The following is an 18,685-nucleotide window of genomic DNA, read 5'->3' as shown; positions in this document are numbered from 1 at the left end:
CATAAAAAAAAATTGTTGAGGACTACATAACTTCACGATTTCAAATGCGATATAAGTACGCGACACGGCAAAATGAATATATGTAGCCGGGTTAATAAGTAAACAAGGATCAGGCTCATTCAGATATGGGCCACAGGAGTACGTGAATATGTCTCAGACATCTTCACGTACTCGTATGTACTTCTTATGCACGTACTTTTTGCCTCTCTCAGACAAATCCATCGAATAAGGCAAAAAAAGAAGCCGATATACACCAACTCAACTCTCCTACGTCACGCCGCGGTGGTGGCGCGCCGGACGCACTTCCGGTCTGGGGCGGTGGGCAGAAGTCGCCGTGCCAGACATGCATTCCTGTGTTCCTTTGGAAGATACGAGACAAAAACCTGCCTTCTCGTCAAATGCTGCGACGGGGGTTGTACCAAGAGAGTCTAAAGAGGTTTGAAGATCAGTTTTCATGCGTTTCTGCCCCCTCCGTTCGTCCGAGAACGTGAATAGTAGCAGTGAAAAGGGCAGCGTGTGCGGGCAACACTTTGTGGTCGCCAGATGTATTTGCTTTGTTCCACATGAACGAGATAAAACCGCCAAGTTGTCCGGACCACCCACGGGTTCAGTGCGTCTTCAAATTCACACGGCCGCCTGATCGTTCGAACTTTCGTCCGCTTTTTCAAACTTGTCTGCTTTTTGTCGTCTGCTCGTTCAAACAAAAGCGGCCCGTGGACCAAACGTTGACCCGGTAATTGCAGTAAGAAGTAATTGCAGGCCTCAAAAGACTTAACTAGGCTCTATGTAAACAGTAGATACAAGATGTTGATCATTGGTACCGGTGGCCATCACCGACCTGTTACGCTTGGTTTGTTCCCGCTTCCGATTTTCAATATCGACGTCGATCATCGCCGCTACCTTCTACACTTTTGCAGCACGAGCGACGTCGCGTCCGAAAACAGCTAAAAGAATCTCATCATGATTTTGGCGTCCATTCTGCGGCGTTCACGCGAATGAATCGCCGCACGTCAAATTATTTACGGAAAGTTTAGCGGCGTAACAAGAATTGATAATTTCGCTCGGGCGATTAAAGTGGTAAGAAAGACATTGCGATGACGACGTAGAATCGACAATTCCAACTCGAAAAAGAGTGTGCAGACTCACACAAACGCCGACAAGGTGACATTCGAATGGTTTGTTGACTCGGGACGCGGTGCTTCTTGCCCGTACTCCATTGCGCATGCGTTCGAACTGTCGTCTGCTCTTTCAATCTTGGCTGCTTTTTGTCGTCAGCTCGTTCAAACGACAGCGGCCCGTAAACCAAACGTTGTGAAACCAAACGTTGTGAAAGAACTAAGTGCAGGCCTCAAAACACTTTTAAAGGTTGGTTGGGGTAAGTAGGCTAGGTGTAAACAAATACAAGATGTTGATCATTGTTACCAGTGGCCATCACCGACTTGTAATGCCCGATTCTATTTGCGGTTTTCAGTATCGACGTCCACCATCTCAGCTACGGTCCACGCAATTGCAGTCCGAGCGACGTCGCGACTAAAAATAGCGAGCAGAATCTCATCGTGGGAGTCAGGTTTAGCGCCCATTCTGCGGCGTCCACGTGAAATGAATCGCCGCACGTCACATTATTCACGCAAAGTTTTGCCTCGTTAGTTTTGCTGAAGCCGCACAAGTAGTCAGACATTGTTAGGAGGACGTAGAATCAACAATTCCAACGCGAAAAAGAGCACGGGGACTCCCACCGATGCCGACAACAGCGCAATTCAGTGGTTTGTTTATGGGCGACGGCGGGCTTCTTGCCCACCATCCACCGCGCATGCGCGGCGCCGGTGGCGTCCGCTAGGGGCGCTCCGGTTTGTTTGTAAACATGAGTTGGTGTATACTCAAAAACATTAAACAAAACACAGCACATGAGATGAAAAAAAAAGAAAAAAAAAAGAGCAGTGGTGAGAGGAAACATATGGGTCAAGAGGATCTTGCCCGCAATTTGTCGCTTCGGTTGCTGTCTCCATCCTTTATCCCCGAAAAGACAGCTGCGTCTCCACTGAACACTTCACACCAAATGGGGGACTGGCGATAATTCTACAAAATCTCCGGAGGACAACTGAATCAATAGCGAAGTTTTTTTGTCCTTTGTTTTTATGGTGCGCCTTTAGTTGACCTGCGTACGGCCTTGATGTCAGTATAGAGTGTTCTAATAGACCAAGATTATTCTCATAGAACAATATGGATTTTTACTGGAACTTTTGGAGTGTTGTTTTAGTAGATTGATTCCAGCGCGTCAATTCAGGTAGTAATATGTCTGAAATTTTTTCGAAACAATACAACCTTGAAAAAAAAAAAAATAAAAACGATCGGTGCTACAATTTATATTATTCGGCTTTGTTAATAATATTGAAGGCACAAATTGTTTTACTACCAGGGATGCAGCTATTTCTGTGTTATTAAATAAAACTGTTACGTAGTCTAGAAAAAATTAATGCTCTTAGTTAATACGAATTTAAAACGAAAAGGGGAGACGTGGAAGCCAAAGTAAAGCAAAATAAAAATGGCAAGTTAAAAAAAACAAAAAACGCAAACAATAAATTGGACAACATAAAATGATAATCATGCTTCTATTACGAACGCCGCGTGGATAGAACTTTGCCCGAATCTCCTTAGACTCCCACGGGATGGCGCAACTGGCAGGATATAGGTAAACCGGTTTAGATACGCCAACACAACCAGAAAAAAAAAAGAAAAAAAAAAGAAGCTGAGCCATTACGGGTTTTTTTTTTTTTTTTTTTTTTTTCCCCAGGAGCAGGAAAAGAGCTCAAGCTTAGAAGAAAGCACCGGATCTGCACGCAAGTGAAGCAGCCTGAACGCGCGTTCTCCTTGGGAGTCTGGTCCAGAACTTTTGCACTTGCCCGGTACGTCGTTACTAATGATACGGCCTCCTAATTGTGTATGAATAATGACTCACCTCCAGCCGAGTTTTACGACGACAGCTATTTATACCTGTTTGGGCAGTGAACGTTATTTTGTTCAGTGACAGCTGACAAGCTGTTCTCCTGTATTTGTTCACGAAGGAGCCCTAACTTTGGAGTCGATTAGTTTGTTGATAGGTTGTATTTTCAATAACTTCTAGAAAAGGTTTTGTTATTTCGTAAGCACGTGGTTCTTTGATTAATTACTCCTAGAAAATACACTTATCAAATGGGCGTGAAAATGTATTGGTTCTACGGCATTTCAATAGTGTAATGAAGATATATCAAGGCGTTTACTCTTTGACAAATCGCATGAACGTGGCTAAAAGCTGACAGTGAGATGTTTTAAATTACGGATCACCACGCATTATGCTGGTTATTAAGCCTGGAGGATCTTTCAGAAATATAATGACGCTGGGCTCATAAACTTCAGGAAATACGTGGCATTTATATTTTATAAGTCTGTCCAAAAACACGACGCGTCTGATTGTTTCTCTCGGGGTTTCGTGTTCCCTAGTTTCCCGATTTTTTCTTTACCCGTCAATGTAATTGCTTTGACATCAACGTTAGATTTTGCAGCAGAACAACAAAAAGACAAACACGCATGTAAAGTGCTTCAATGGCTCTAAAATGTTATAATACACGTAAAGAAAGGTGCGTCGCCGGTACCTACAGAGTAGAAAACAGGCTATTAATTCGTCGTAACTATGACTCTCATGGCCTGGTCTTACGTTTGCGGTTCCCAAACATCTCCGCGCCAATATATTTCGTTCTTTGCATGCTGATCTCACAGCTTGACATCTGAGATTATTCAAAGATACATGCGTGTTCAAAACACGTTTTTACTGGCAGGGCATGTACCGCGATAGTTTTAAACATGTCACATCATGTCTTAAATATCAACGTCGAAAACGACCTACACAACCGCACCTTCCGGACTCTTGCATTCCCTTGAAACACCTTATTGCCCATCTGAACGTGAAAGAATTGATCTTCTTGATCCCCTTTTTGCCACCAAGTCAGGAAACCGCTGTATTGTTGTCGTGATGAACCATTTATCTTGCTATGTCGAGACTTCACATGTGTCTTCCGCCAACGTCGCCGTTGTCGCCACCCTTCTTTTCAAGCAAGTACTTCTACGCCACGAGCCTCCTCGACATATTATAAGCGACAGGGGCACGGCTTTTCTCACCTAAGTGGTTCAACAGCACTTACGACTATGTGGAACAGTACATTGCCCGGCCACAGCATCCCCAGTCCAACGGTATGGTATAAAGCTTTAATCGAACCGTAGCAGGGATGATATCAATGTACGTCCAGTCGGATCATTACCACTGGGACACCGTCCTTTTCTTTGTCACTTACGTATACAACACTGCTATCCACTACACACACGGTTATACTCCATTTCGTATTCTTCACAATTGATCCTCATATACGCTTCTCAACACCCTTCTCCCTTATTACCATCACGAGGATCACCTGGAAGACACTATGGCACCCCTCATCGGCCAGGCCGAAGAGTCGCGACATCTCGCCAGCTTACGCAGAAGGGCCTCACAACAGCGCCAATGACAGCGGTACAAGGAAGCTCATCGAGCTGTGTCCTACTCCGTCGGTGATCTCGGTGGCTCTGGACGCCACGTCGGCAGCAAGGCAAAACACAAAGCCTCTCCATCGTTATGTCGGCCCATACCGCATCACTGCCAAGTTATTGGACCCCACCTATCAAGTGCAGCTCCCACACCCTCCAGATCACTGACAGCGTCCACTTCACCTGCATCAAGCTCTGCTAACACCCTTCCACACTGCCTCTCGCCTCCACCAATACGGTTCATCCATGGACCGCGAGGGGGGGGGGGGGGGGGCTAATGATACGGAGAAGAGGAAGAGCGCGGCCGGTCAGCGGCTGGGAGGGCGTTCTGGCTCGCGCACTGGGGGCTGTTGAAACCACCCCGTTGGAGAAGTATGGTAAGGTGGGCGAGTTGGTATGATGACATAGTGAAGAGAACAGCGCACATAAAGACGGGGACAGAGAAACGAAACATGCACGAAACACAAGCGCTATGTGTCGTGCATGTTCCTTTTCTCTGTACTTGCCTTTTTGTGCGTTTTCTTTTTCACTACGTATAACACACCGTTGGATTTGCTCCTTGGTTCAATTATCATCATCATTATCAAACTTATTTATGCTAAAGTGTGAGGACCTTCGGCCCCCGTTGGTGCCCGTACTTCAGGGCCCCCTTGGCCGTCTTGAACAGGCGGGCCCGATCAACCTTCCGCAGCTGGTCCTCGAGCTCTGTGCAGGATAGGGCGGCCTCCGAGGAGCAAGAGGTGGAGGAAGGGATGGACGTGATACCCTTAACGTGTTTGTGTGTGTGTGGGGGGGGGGGGGGGGGGGGGGCGGGGGGTACTCCCAGCGGACTGGTTTAGGTCGGGGTGCTCGTTGCAGCATCCCGGACAGATGCCCGGGTAGTGGTTGAGGATTCGGCGATCACGCTGGTGGAGGTTAGGGAATGTATAGGTTTGAAGCGGGTCGCCAGTCCGTCACCTCCTCCCGGGATAGTTCCCGGTGTGGAGGGGGCAGGGCCCGGCTGGTTGCTCGGTAGCATTCTGTTACTGGGCGGCAGGTGTTAAGTTGGATAACGGGTAGGCTAGGGACAGACTGTTGGTCAGCGGGTGCGATTGGCTCTGGGTCCCGCTGTATCTCGACCATAATCGGCAAAACCCGGTTTGTAGCTACCGCTCAGGCGAGTGAGTGAGCGCTTTCATTGCCGGATAGTCCCAGATGTGCGGGAGTGTAGATGACCCGGATGACCGGCGTTTGTGACCAGTTGGCGCAAATGGTGCTGATGAGGTGCGCTCTCCGTGTCTAGAGAGTGTTGCCCGCAAACGCTCCGCACGTGGCCTGCGCGTCGGTGACGATGGTGATCCCATGCTTGAGGTCTGTGGTGCCCCCGTTGGATGGCCTACGAGACTGCCAGCGCTTTGGCTATCTCCTCCGTCTCGTTAAACGATGTGATGTGTAAGATTGAGCCCGTATTGCAGCAGGTGCCGTCCCTGTCCGTTACTGCGATAGTTACTTCTCCTTTCTACATGTAAAGAGCAGCATCGGTGTACTATGGTCTTTGTGTATGGGACGTACACTTTCTCTAAGGCCCGGATCCTAGCTTTCCTTCACCTTGCGTGGAGGTCTGGGTGAATGTTCTTGAAAATAAGTACCACCTTTACGGCGATTCTGGATGTCCGGCTTCAGGTGCTCTGGGCTGTGTTGCTCATCCTTTGTGAGACAGATGTATCCAAGTCTCCACAGCGTCGCTCCACGCGGTCGGGTGGCAGTGAGGCGTGTGAGCTGTCCCGTCAGCCTTCTCACAGCGTCACCCTTGTTATCAGCGTAACAATTTACTATATACAGGGTGTTTTATTTTCATTCGAACCGATAAAAAAGAAGCAATCAAAAGTACACCAATGCTGTCTATGCATCTGAGCTATACGGGGGGGGGGGGGGGGGGGCATAATTTAGGGGGAAAATTCTCACCATATATTGAACAATTTAGTAAAGTTTTGTTAATTATTTTCAAATTACTTTGAACTTGGTTCCGATTGGAAACTTTCTGAAGGTAATCAAAAATGACTATACTAATAACTTTTGCAGCGACTTGGAGCACGCGGGAAGCGTGGAGGTGCACTAAAGTTACCACTCGCGCAACAGACACAAGGCTAGTGGTGCGAAAATGCGGATAATGAGATTATCATATGCGTAGTTCAGTAGCTTAGTGTATGTGGTTCAGTCTAATATTACATTCGCAGTGATCTCTTTGTGAGAACTACAGAAACTCAGCGTGCCACAAATATCCACCACAGAAATGCAACACGCAATAATTTCCTGAATTCGTTTAGTACACCAGCGAGTACCTATAGGTGGTATTCCCTGGCGGCCATACTTAACTTGTCACCGCAGGGCGCGAGCTCACGATGAACTTCCCGATGACCCTTACGCAACATGCACTTCACACCACCAGACAGTAAGATTTCTTGGAAGATAAGTTGGTTTCGTTTTGAGCATGCGTTGTGAATGTTGCGCTTAATTATGGCGCCCATTGAATACTACATTTTGCCTCGCAGAATGGACGCGCTGATTTACAACTTCTATTAAGAGAATTAATGTATCGTAACTGTGGAACCTGTCTATAAAAGGGGCGCTTGGTAAGAATAAAGGCAACCGAAAGAAACAACAAGAATAAACATAGATCTTTTTTGTTTTGTTTTGTGCCACACAGTGTGCCTTTTTAATCAAGGCGTTTAATGATATGAAGTTATCCTCGCTGTACCCAAACTAGGTCAGCTAAATCGTAAAGTTTTGGGAATGGAAGCTAAGGATGTTTTTAAAACAGTATAAAGCTCAAAAGGCTACGTAATGAAGTCAGCAAATTACGTTCTATTTAGAAAGCATTTAAGCTAAAATTACTTTCGAATTTACGTTTAAAAACTGTATTTCTGGATAACTTTCAGCGGCACTCCATTGCTTGTTGATTAGACTACAAACGATGAATAAAACGTTTCTTGCTTCTAATGAGATTGGTGGCGTAGGCTCGAGACGCTACGAGGAAAGTCAAAATGAGGTTCAATATAAACACACTAAAAAGGCAACAGAGGAAATTTTAGTATTCCGAAACCCTTTTATATATCGCCTAGTCCTTGCTCAATTTTGTTTCCAGCTACCTCACAATAAAATTTCTATTTCGCCCATCACCTGTAAAGGAGTAGTTTCTTTGACAATCAATCAAATCAGAATTTTTTTTTGGCTTGTTTGCTTTTTTGGTTATGCGGATTCCTACTTGGGGACTTCCACCGACGACGTGCTTCTCGCATCCGAGGTGCCAACCTTGCATGCTTCATTTTTGTTTGTTTGCTTTTGCTTTGCCTGCTCATTGTTTTGAAAATGATAAAAAAAAATCGCGTGCTTGTAAGTTTGTTACTCGTCTTTCAATTTGTGAAGACTGATTTCACTTCGTGTGGCAACAGTGTACACAGCGGAACAGCGCGAGCATGACATCAGAAAGTGTTCGGCATTTTACAGACAGGTGGCCACAAAAAGAATAAAAAATACACCGTCAGAGTATCAAAAAGTAGCAATCTTCGGGGCTTAAGAAGGTGCTGGACTGGCGCGTCAACGTTGTGTTTTATCCGAAAATTGGAATTACACCCCTCCACCCCCACGAAACAAAACTTGAAACGGAAGCAGTCAGCGCGATCAGCTGGGAACATAATTACTCAGCGAAAAGTATTATGTGTGCACTATTGTAACCTTGGGTACGAACAGAAATAAAACTGAAAGACTGACAAATAAACAAAAAAAATTGTTTGTTTCCGTGTCACTACGGCGAAAACAGGCTCCATTGCCTTGCCTTTCCGTAGAGCTATATGACATATAACTAAAATAGTTCAGCAAGTGCAAAAAAAATGATAACGGTTTTGTACAGTTAGAAACTCGTGAAAGTGAACATGCGGAAGTGTAAGCTGGCACAAAATGACAGACCCATGTCGTTTTGCACAAAAGTGCGTGCAGTCCAAGCGCATTTAGAAATGTCCACACAGCGATATTCGTAAAAAAGTGCTTGACCGTAGAAATGCACATATATCATGCTGGTACAAAGTCCCATTAGTGTAGTTGCGTAGTAAATTTTTTGAAATAGAAGTGCACTGCAAAAAACGCCATTTTCAAACAAGAAGCAAAAATTAAAATAATAAAAATGACAAAATATGAGCCAAAAACAGGCGTGTTGTTTCGGACGCGAAGCGACGACCAATGCATTTAAAAATAGCGAAGGTGTTCCCAGGTAACGACGGCACTGGTGCCAAAAGAACGAACTAAAATTTCTTTCTATGGCGATTTGGTCTGCCCTGCCCAAAAATGCAAGGAAAAAAACAACAACAACGCAACCTTTGAATAAAATAAACTTGTAAAAAAAAATTGAGAATTTTTCCGCTGCAGTGTCGTTCCACGGGCCATTTATACCCGTGTCCCACTAGAGCGACATACAGAAACAAAAGACGAAGACAAGCCTCAAACCAGAGTCTTTCGCGATTTGAGACGCTTTGTAGAGTAATGGCGGCTATGCTCAAGCACGAGCATCATGCACGCGAGGGTATCTTTGGCAGGCTTGCAATCGCTCGTGCTTACTTCGCGAGCACCGAACGACTAAACGCCTGCCGAAGGTACCATCGCAAGCATGCTGCATGGGTTTGAGGTTTGTCGCTGTCTTTTGTCTCTGTCTGCCGCTCTAGTGGGACACCGGCATTAGAGTTGTAAATTAAAAAAAGAAACGCGTCTCCACGTGGTGAATGATGTTGATTTGGGCGAAGCTCTGGTGGTGCTTGTCTGCGTAGACGCTGAGCCGCAGCATGCCGAGCCTTTCGTTCGTTTTCATCCATGTCACGCTGCGGTCAAATGCTCAAATGCGTATATAATCGCGTTCCATACCACAAATTCTCTTTCTGACATGGATGAAAACGAACGAAAGGCTCGGCATGCTGCGTTTCACCGTAAGCACCACCAGAGCTTCGCACCAATCAACATCATACACCACGTGGAGATGCATTTTTTTTCCCCTACACGAGGCACGAGCACCCGACGCCGGACATCGAACGGACATACGGACATGGCTTGCCCCTTAGGAGCTTCGCCCCTAAAACATTAAACAACATAGAAGTATACAACGGAATCGGGGGTCGGCTACCGCGAACAAATTGTGAGCAGGCGCTGACTCAGTAGCTCTTGCTTAGCTACCGTATACCGTTTTGCTTTAAGTTCGACCGCAGTCGAGATGCAGCCAATCAAGCAGCGTTCAAATTGCGTCATCATGGCGCCCGTGGTCTTTGGCGCTACACTCTAGGATATGCCTGGGCGTGTACTTACCCGCAGAACACTCGAAGAGCCAATCTCTGTGATCTACGAAATCACTTAGCGAATGATGAGGCGGAACATCTGTTCAGGCCTCAAAATTAAGTCTGCGCTGTGGCATTACGTAATGCAAAGCGTCATGCTTGCATTGCGTAATGCCACAACGCAGACTTCATTTTTAGCTCGAAACGGATGTTCCGCCTCATCATTCGCTGAGCAGATTTCTTAGATCGTAGAGATTGGCTCTTTGAGTGTTTGGCGAGTAAGTAGGCGCGCAGGCATTTCTTACAGCTCATTCGCACTGGAAGCGGATCCGCGATAGCAAAGCGGTTGCGAACGCGGTTGTATAAAGATCTAGTATAATTGCACGCGCACTTGATGACATCGAGTGCGCATGAAATTGTACTGGATCTTTATACAACCGCGTTCGCAACCGCTTTGCGAACGCGGATCCGCTTCCAGTGTGATTTAGCGGTTAGAGTGTATGTTATTACCGGATAACCCAATCACGGACGGAAGAACGCGCGGAATCCAGGCACATACACAGAGGACGTCATTGGTTTGGGCGGTGATAGCAAACGCACAGAGGCGACGAATGCCGTGACGATGCACTTTTTGGGCACTGATTAATTGAACCCATCGGATGGTTAGCGTTGGCTGTGGTCGGACTGAAAGTGAAACGCGGTATGGGCCCGTCCAGTGTTCACAAAGGGTCTCTTTCTGTCCTCTTTTTAACGCGAAAGCGTTAAGGAGCTTGTGTGTCGCAGAAACGCCGGTGTCGGTGGCGTTGAGACGGGAAAATCATGATTGGTCGATTAGGTCATGAAGTCACGGCCACATGACCATGCGCGGGAATTTCAAACAACCCACGACGCTCACGTGAAACGTGACGTCACGCGTGGAATGGAATTGACTGAAAAACATGACGTTTAAAGCGAATGAAATGTAGCCGCGTGTCTCAAATGGTTCCGCTTCATAAAGTAATTCATTCGCCTTAAATAAACATTTAAAAAAAATTAAGAGGGATTCGAGCTCACGACCCTTCGGTTGCGAGCCAGACTCGCTACTGACTAGGGCATGTCCGTCACATTTTCTCCTCACTGGCAGGAAGAGAACGACAAGCGAACGAGAAGGCGATCGGAATGGGGCTCGATAACTCTATCGCGTTCTACGCTTAAGGTCAAAATTTAAGCGTCCTCCAAGTATTTTCCTTGCAATTTCATTATTTTATTTATATATTTATCGTTCACTCGTAGTACGATTGCATTAGAGAGGAAGCGAAAACAAAAAAATTACGATCACAAAATAACAATGAGAGATTGGGCACAATCAGAAAGAATATTACAATTCATGTCAGTGAGTCGGCGATTGTATCACTTGTTACGCAAAAGTGATTCCACTCCTGGGATGGAAGGGGGACGAAATATGAATTAAACCTTGCGTCATCGAACTTGGGACGCCGACCTTGTGCTGATGGTCGAGACTAGAGGAAACAAACAGGGGGAAGGGGGGAGGGGAGGATCACTTGGTCGGGAAGGGTGGAATTATAAAAAAATTAATTTAATAAAATAAATAAATTCCAGTACTTTTCGGTGGAAGGACAAGGGCGGCAATTCCAGGGTTGTCCTTATGCTGGTGACACTTGTAGTGTAGTGGTAGTTTCTGAGAATAAACGGAGCAGATTTGTTTTGGATGGCTTCTAATGCGAGAATGAGAGTGACCAGCTCGAGATCCCAGACAGAAGATGCACATTCTAACTTAGGTGGAAGTAGAATTTTATAAATAAATAACTTGATTGAAACGGGTGCACAAAATAGTACGCTTGAGGTAACTTAACGTGCGATTAGCATTAGCGGTTATGTACAGAATATGGGTTCTCCGTGAGTGGTTAGAAGTTACGTGCACTCAGAGATATGTGTACGAAGCTACAAACTCTAGAAAGGCTTGACTGCGGAAGTGATCATAATTGTTGCGAAACTGGCAAAATACAAGCATGTGTGTTTTGGTGTTGAGTTCTATAAACCCCCAGGTCGCGCCACCGGGAGACAAGGTTGATGTCAGACTGGAGTATATCTATATCAAGAGGATCTTGCATTTCGAGGTAACTAACACGGCATTGACCAGACGTATAGACCTTTCCAGCGCCGATCACCCAGACAGAAAATACAAAGTCATTGTGTTGTGGACGCCTACGCGGCGTCTCATATTGGAACTGAGTTACTGCGCATGCACAGAACGTCTTCCACGGCCTAGTAGAAAAAAAAAATATGGCAACGCGCAGAATGAGATATGTTGGAAATGTCTTTGGAAGAGAGGATATTAGTGAGCTAGGTTTTCAAATATACAGCATGCAAACAAACTAACGCCCTTAAGGTATTTGGGACTACCCGCCAAAATTGGTTTCTCAACGTATCGCCCTGTCATTAGCTACAGAGGTGCAAGCAGGTGGTAGAAGATTACGATACAAACAATTCGAAGAACGAAATTACCTTGTTTAAAAACACGTGTTGGGCAATCTACGCCACCAGGTCGCAGATGGTGCACGCGTAGTGAAAAGTGCTTCCTAGAGATGGCGTATGTACCCCGTGTCGAGGAAGCTGCGGTCGATTTTGGTTCTCTTGCGGGATCGTCTGCTACTATAACCCGAATCGGCCAGCGCTAGCTCGACGCGGCGTACGCCATCTTTCGGGAGACCTTCTCATCGCGTGGGCAACTAAACGAAGTGGCGACTTAAATGGCCTAGACAAAGTTTATTTTTTTTACGGGGTAAGTTTATTTTTTTATTTTGTTAGTGTAAACTTTTACTACCTGATTGTACCTCTCTAATAAATCGATGCGCAGTACGTTGCGAAACCGATTTTTGCGGGACGTCTAAACTGCCTTAAAAGCGTTAGTTTACATGCTGTAGATTACTGTCTAATCGCTTCTTTCACGTGATGCTGCGACATTTTTGTGATTTAGGCTTATTTAATGTGATTATCATGGTTTTTCGTTGTTTAATGTGGCATTCCCTGCTTGGGTTATTTCTATAACGTTTTTTTTCTACTTTATTGTTTTGAATTTTTTCCGCCCAGTTGTGTTGGGCTTAGATATTTGATAACCAAAACGTACCAGATGTTCTACAACAAGAACTTAGGTTGATGTTGTGAGTTTTCAGATTAACGTATGTACCGGTGTTTTTTTCATGCGCCTCAATATTGAGAGTTTATTACACACTACATATATTTGTTTGCCTTTTATATTCCAGGTTATTTTTTTTACCACATATATATTTTTTTATTTCGCTTATATCAATTAAAAGCTGAGATTTTCAACATAAGCTTTTTCAACTGCAAAGTATACACCTTTCCAAGTGAGACCCCGGCTTAAGCTCAAACCAAACGCCAAGGTGAGGCAAACCTACTCTCCAGCTACGGTGCCTGAAACGCGTCTCCGACTGGTTTGTTTACCGGGTCCAAAAAAGTGGTCCCTCGATTTCCGCCTGATGACGTCAGACATGTGTCATGCTGTCGCCGGTCGCGACCCTGGCGGCGTCCCAATAACTGTGGTGTATGCGGCTGACGCCTGTTCTGCTGCAGGCCGCTCGCCAATGCGGCAGTCCACAGAAGCTAAAGCAGCAGGAAGTTGGGACGCCTGGGACGCCGTGACGACAGCGACACTCGCGTTCGCTCGCGCTTTTCGCCAGCATTTCTACGACCGACCGCCAGGATCGCAACAGGCAACAGCATGACACCCCGGCTTCTGTGACGTCATTTGTTGCCACTTGGGGACCACTTTTGATGTATGGGCGGGATAGGACGCTAAACACACCAGTCGGAGACGCGCTCCAGGCACCATATCTCCAGCCAGCGCGTTCGCTGCTTTTCGTACAATGTTGCCAAGCGTCTCTTGATGAAGCATACGCCTATAACCGCCGATCGCTATTAAAAAAACGTTTTTTTAAACGTACAGGTGTAGGTTTTGACAGCAAAAGAGCCAAGGCAATTACATAAAATATCCACACCAGTAACACACAGCAAAATTAGAAAACACATCTAAAGTCTCCGAGCGCATATTAGAGTGCTTCAAAAGCTCCTTTACACCGTGCTGGCCGCCAGCGAGTGTTCCTTCGAAATGGCAAATAGCACCTAAGCTAGGTGCTCCTCGCCATTGCGCCTTTAGGGATCAGTGGATATTTCTTACTAGCTAGAAATACAAGACAGACCGCACGCCCAAATAACACACTTCTTTCCTAGCAAGCCCTGCAATCCATTGTCGAACCCAGCCTTCGTGCACTTTTGGCTGTGTCGCCGTCGTTTTTATGCTACATGCCCACACGTGAGAGAACTCGTCATGGCTAGTGCATTTCCTGGTCGGTCCGCGTTCGTGCACCCCGATGGCGTGGTGCGTAGCACACTCCAACATAGCGCGAACTTTAAGCGGCGCCAACATCGCTCAAAATGGCAGCGCACAGAATCCCTTCTTGCAAACGTGTTAAATCATCCTCCAGGAGCTTAATACTTTTTTGACTACTTCAGATCTTTCGTTGTAATCACTTACTTTCCAGAATCGTACATTTTTCGCCTGACGTTTTGTTTTGTCTGATCATGAATGATTACTTGACATCCAGCTAGTACAACGGATAGCGTCGCGTGTTCAATTTTCATAACTTGCTAAGGGTAAACAGAATAGCGACCCAAAATTATAGCTTTTTGCGTTACTTGCCTGCTGCGATAAGGCTGATAACTTCGCCAACTGATAATTACACACTTCTTTACATAAGAAAACACGAATAAGTACTACTGGTCTTGACGGCAGAATTACATTGGCAAAATATAACAAGGAAACGGGGTCACCAAGAAGAATTGAGAAAAAAATATCCTTCCCATTTCTGTTTTTTGTGTCATATTGTTAACTTTTCCTTATGACTAATTATGTGTTGCTGATGATTTTTTCAAATTTTCATTGAGCGCGATGAATTCTGACTATGTAACCCGTCCGGAGCACGATGCAAGATGTATTGTAATGCCCACTTGTCCTAAATCATAATTGAGACAACTTAAAATAAATTCCCACTTTAATTTTTGTTCCGTAGGCAGTTGAGCAATGCGGCTTTGCATTAGCTCAATCGAACGATAGCACGTTCGGATTTCTGTGTTTGAAAAGAAAGCGTTTCACGTTTTACTTTCTTCGTCTCCAAACAACACCGGCAGCTCTCTTTTTATTGTAAGCGCTTTTTCGACGCTGCTGACGACAATGCGGCTTTCGGCCACGACACGCGCCGATCACGCACGGGTAGAGACAGACGAGACGTGACTACCACGCCTAGCGCGTCTCTACCCGGTTCGAAATGCAACGTGAACCACGAGCAAAAGCCGAGATTCGTCTCAGCCTGTAGAAACCTCCAAAGTTTGTGACGCAGCTGCCCTTGTTTAGAGTCGGCCTAATTGTCTTTCAACGTACTGGACCAATAGCAATGCGGGATTTGAACATAGGGCTTTTTGCCAAGCACTAGGTCCGAGTGGGGAAGGACAGTGGGTGGAGTACCTTGCCGGCAGAATGGGCGAGGTACGGTGGACGTGACTTCAGTTTGGCGACGTTGTAAACACGTCCGTGTAGTGAACACAGGAGGACGAGCGATCTCTATCTTCGCAATTAGGTTCGCTCTATGCCCATGTTTTGACCATTGTTTTTATCTACGTGCGTTTAACGAGGTACGCTCGCTGTCCCCAACTTTGAAAGCATTATGTACTGCTGCGCAAAATGTATTTACTATACTCCCTGACAAAGGGACAACGGTAGGGCGTGTATTTGGAAACCGGGCCTTTAGCGTGCGCTTCATGCCTTCCGCTGTGCTTTGGCTACGTGCGTGCGCTCGAGGTGCACCAGACGCCCAAAGGGAGGTAGGAACAGATATATAGTTCGTAATGCGTTATTAGTAATGGGTAACTTTGACCTAGTTACTTTTTTCAGTAACGAGTAACGTATTTTGCAGCTTTTTTTTTAAAAGAAACGAGTAATGAACATAGTTACTTTTAAGGTCAACTAACGAGTAACGGTATTTCGTTACTTTTGAGGAGCGTCGTGTACAACAACGTTTAAACAGCCTCGGTTTAATTCAAACCTTAGTATGCGTCACTTGCGACAAGTACACATGGGCAACCCGAAAAATAGCTGAACAGTATGACAGTTTAAAACGTTTATCACTGAACACGTCAGTCCACCTCTACAGCTGAAAATGTCCTTCGCCCGGAGAACACAAGAAGGTTCGTTTGTTGAACCTTCAAAAATCGGGTACCGTCTGAATGTAAACCCGGAGGTCGCCAACCCGTAAAGGCACAGAACTCAATGTAAACTTAGAGAAGCAGAGAGAACACAAGAAGAGTGAGAGAAGGGAATCACAGATTCGTCAGCTTTTCCTGAAGAGCAACGCTGCCGTTCATTCGATCGCGTCAGTACAACTACTTTCCAGCGTCGCCCGAGATGTATTCTAAATGAAGCGGCGAAACATACCTAATAAAAACTTCTAAAGGCAGATGCTGCTTAAAACGGACTACCGAAAAGAAAACAATGAACTATGAAACAAAAGCAGTTGTGTATTTGGTCGTCAAACTCGCTACTTTTGAGGTAAAGAAGGCGGTGCTTTTGAGAATCGGTACCGAGTAATGTATTTGGTTACTTTTCGAGCGAGTAACGAGCAACGGTATTTCGTTACGTTTTGGTGGTAACGTCTGCATGTCTGGATAGGAAGCTTGCTTTTGAGGCAAGACAACTGTGTCTCCTGCCTACCCTTCTCACGCTGTTAGTGACCATAGGTGTATACTTCACTTGCTCGTCGTACACAGAGAAACATATCCAACATTGGAAATGTTTAACAAATACAGTAGTCGTTGAAAAAAAAATGCAAGCAAAGAAATTTATGTTTGAGCACTGGGAAGTGCTCTGCAGTTCGAAGTACTCGCAACATTGCGTAAATTAGACCTTGTCCTTTGGTGTCTATGGAACGTTCGTGAGAATATGCCGAAATTGGCAACCCGTGAACATCGTGTAAGGATTATGTGTCACATCCAACAACGTCGTTACGGAACGACGAGTACTTTGTGTACATTTATACTGCTAGAGCGACTGAAACACGTCTTCAACGTCTTTCATTTTTTTTTATTTCCCCATCAAGTATTTACCCGAGTAGTCACATAAAAAAATTCAAAACTAAATATGTCCTTCGCCAAACGACGAATTGAGAAGAAGCATAGAGTACGAAGTCGACAAATTCGGGTTTCTGGTAGACAAAGCCTCTTCGCAACGTGGAGCTCAAGAGCTATTTTCCTTTCACCTGAAATACCCCCCCCCCCCCCCCTCGTTTACCTTGGCCCTTGACCTTTCGAAAGTCAGAAATACGGCCCCCAAGTTCCAATGAATTTGAGACTAATAAAAACGCATAATAACGCAATATGCGGCAGTGTTTATTTGATTTTACTGGAACCTACTCAGTACCTTTGAAGAAACTGGGAATCCATTATTCTAACAGCGCGTTCCTTGTATATGCATAATAAAATATTAATTCCTACTTTTATTGAAAAAAATTGGCTATTTTATGGCGAATTCGGGTGATCAATCGGCGGCAAGACCGAGCCGGTTGTACCGGCAACCAGAAACACATCAGCGGCACACCACGTGACCCTGAGCACTTTAACATGAAACGCCAGATGGTGGTAGTTTACTTCGCCATTTGACCGCGAGGCATCGCTCGAGAGGCTGTCGCCGCTGTCGCCGCCGTCAGCCATGATCTCCATTTGCCTTGTGGCATTGTCCCAACGGCTTGGATTGACTCGAGTATTGGCTGCTGAAGTGACTTCAGATCAGGTCTGTTCTGTCGCCTTTTTGTTTTTTTCTCACTGACCTCCTCTCCCGTTTCGGGGGTGACGACATCGGATGCAGTTTGACGCCCACGCGTCCGTCCGTTCGGGGTTCGGGCGGAAAAAGCACCAGAAAGTTGCCTGTGCTTGCCGAACCACCGGCACCCAAACAGTGCGCACCGGCTGGAAATGGACCACGGAACACTATTGCCGGTTTTCCGGCGAAATAAGTGGCCGACGATTGAGCATCCAAATTCGCCATTCATTATTGCTTTTCCTGCATCTGTATGGGTTGCCTTGAGAAGGAAAGGAATAAATCAATTTAAAAAAGTAAACAAGAAAAGCAAGAGTGCGTTTGAATCCATATGCTTCTTTCAGAGGAAACGAAGGAAACAGCAGCGCTAAAATTTACTTCCGTGCTTTTTGGAGGTTAACACACCGTAATTTTAAGAAAACAAAAAAGAAGACAATTTTTTTTCATGATAGTTTGTGAGTTGCTCAGCTCCATCGTGAATAAAAACAGCACCAGATCAATTGAAGTGTATAAAGAGGAACGCAGGGTAACTGTAGCCTTGTCTTTTTTTCTGTATACAGTGAGAGTAACGAAGCATGTAACAATCCCTCATTCTAAAAGAATGGAAAACATAAAGCAGCCTCCTATGACCGCTTTGGCAAAACCAGTACATCCCTCATAATAAAATAAAAATCGCTATACAACACGGGGTTAAAGAAGGGGGCAGAACGCGGCAAATCCTGGCCGTTAACGTCGGCGGTACCGAAGAAAGAATTAGAGAGAGAGCTACAGAAGAGCGAAGAAAGAAAGCGGACGAAACGTTAGACGCGTTCGTTTTGTCGTTACCAGTTCAAGTTGCTGGAGCGTTTGTCAACTTTATTTAGTTTCGTACAATGCGAGATCCCTGTGTGCTCCTGCAAAGTAGGCTAAAATTGTAAAGAAAACAAAACAACTAGGTGAAACTTTTACAGGT

Source organism: Ixodes scapularis, unplaced genomic scaffold (assembly GCF_016920785.2).
Source record: "Ixodes scapularis isolate PalLabHiFi unplaced genomic scaffold, ASM1692078v2 PGA_scaffold7__128_contigs__length_106722199, whole genome shotgun sequence".
Lineage (NCBI taxonomy): Eukaryota > Metazoa > Arthropoda > Arachnida > Ixodida > Ixodidae > Ixodes > Ixodes scapularis.
This window is presented reverse-complemented; position numbering follows the sequence as displayed.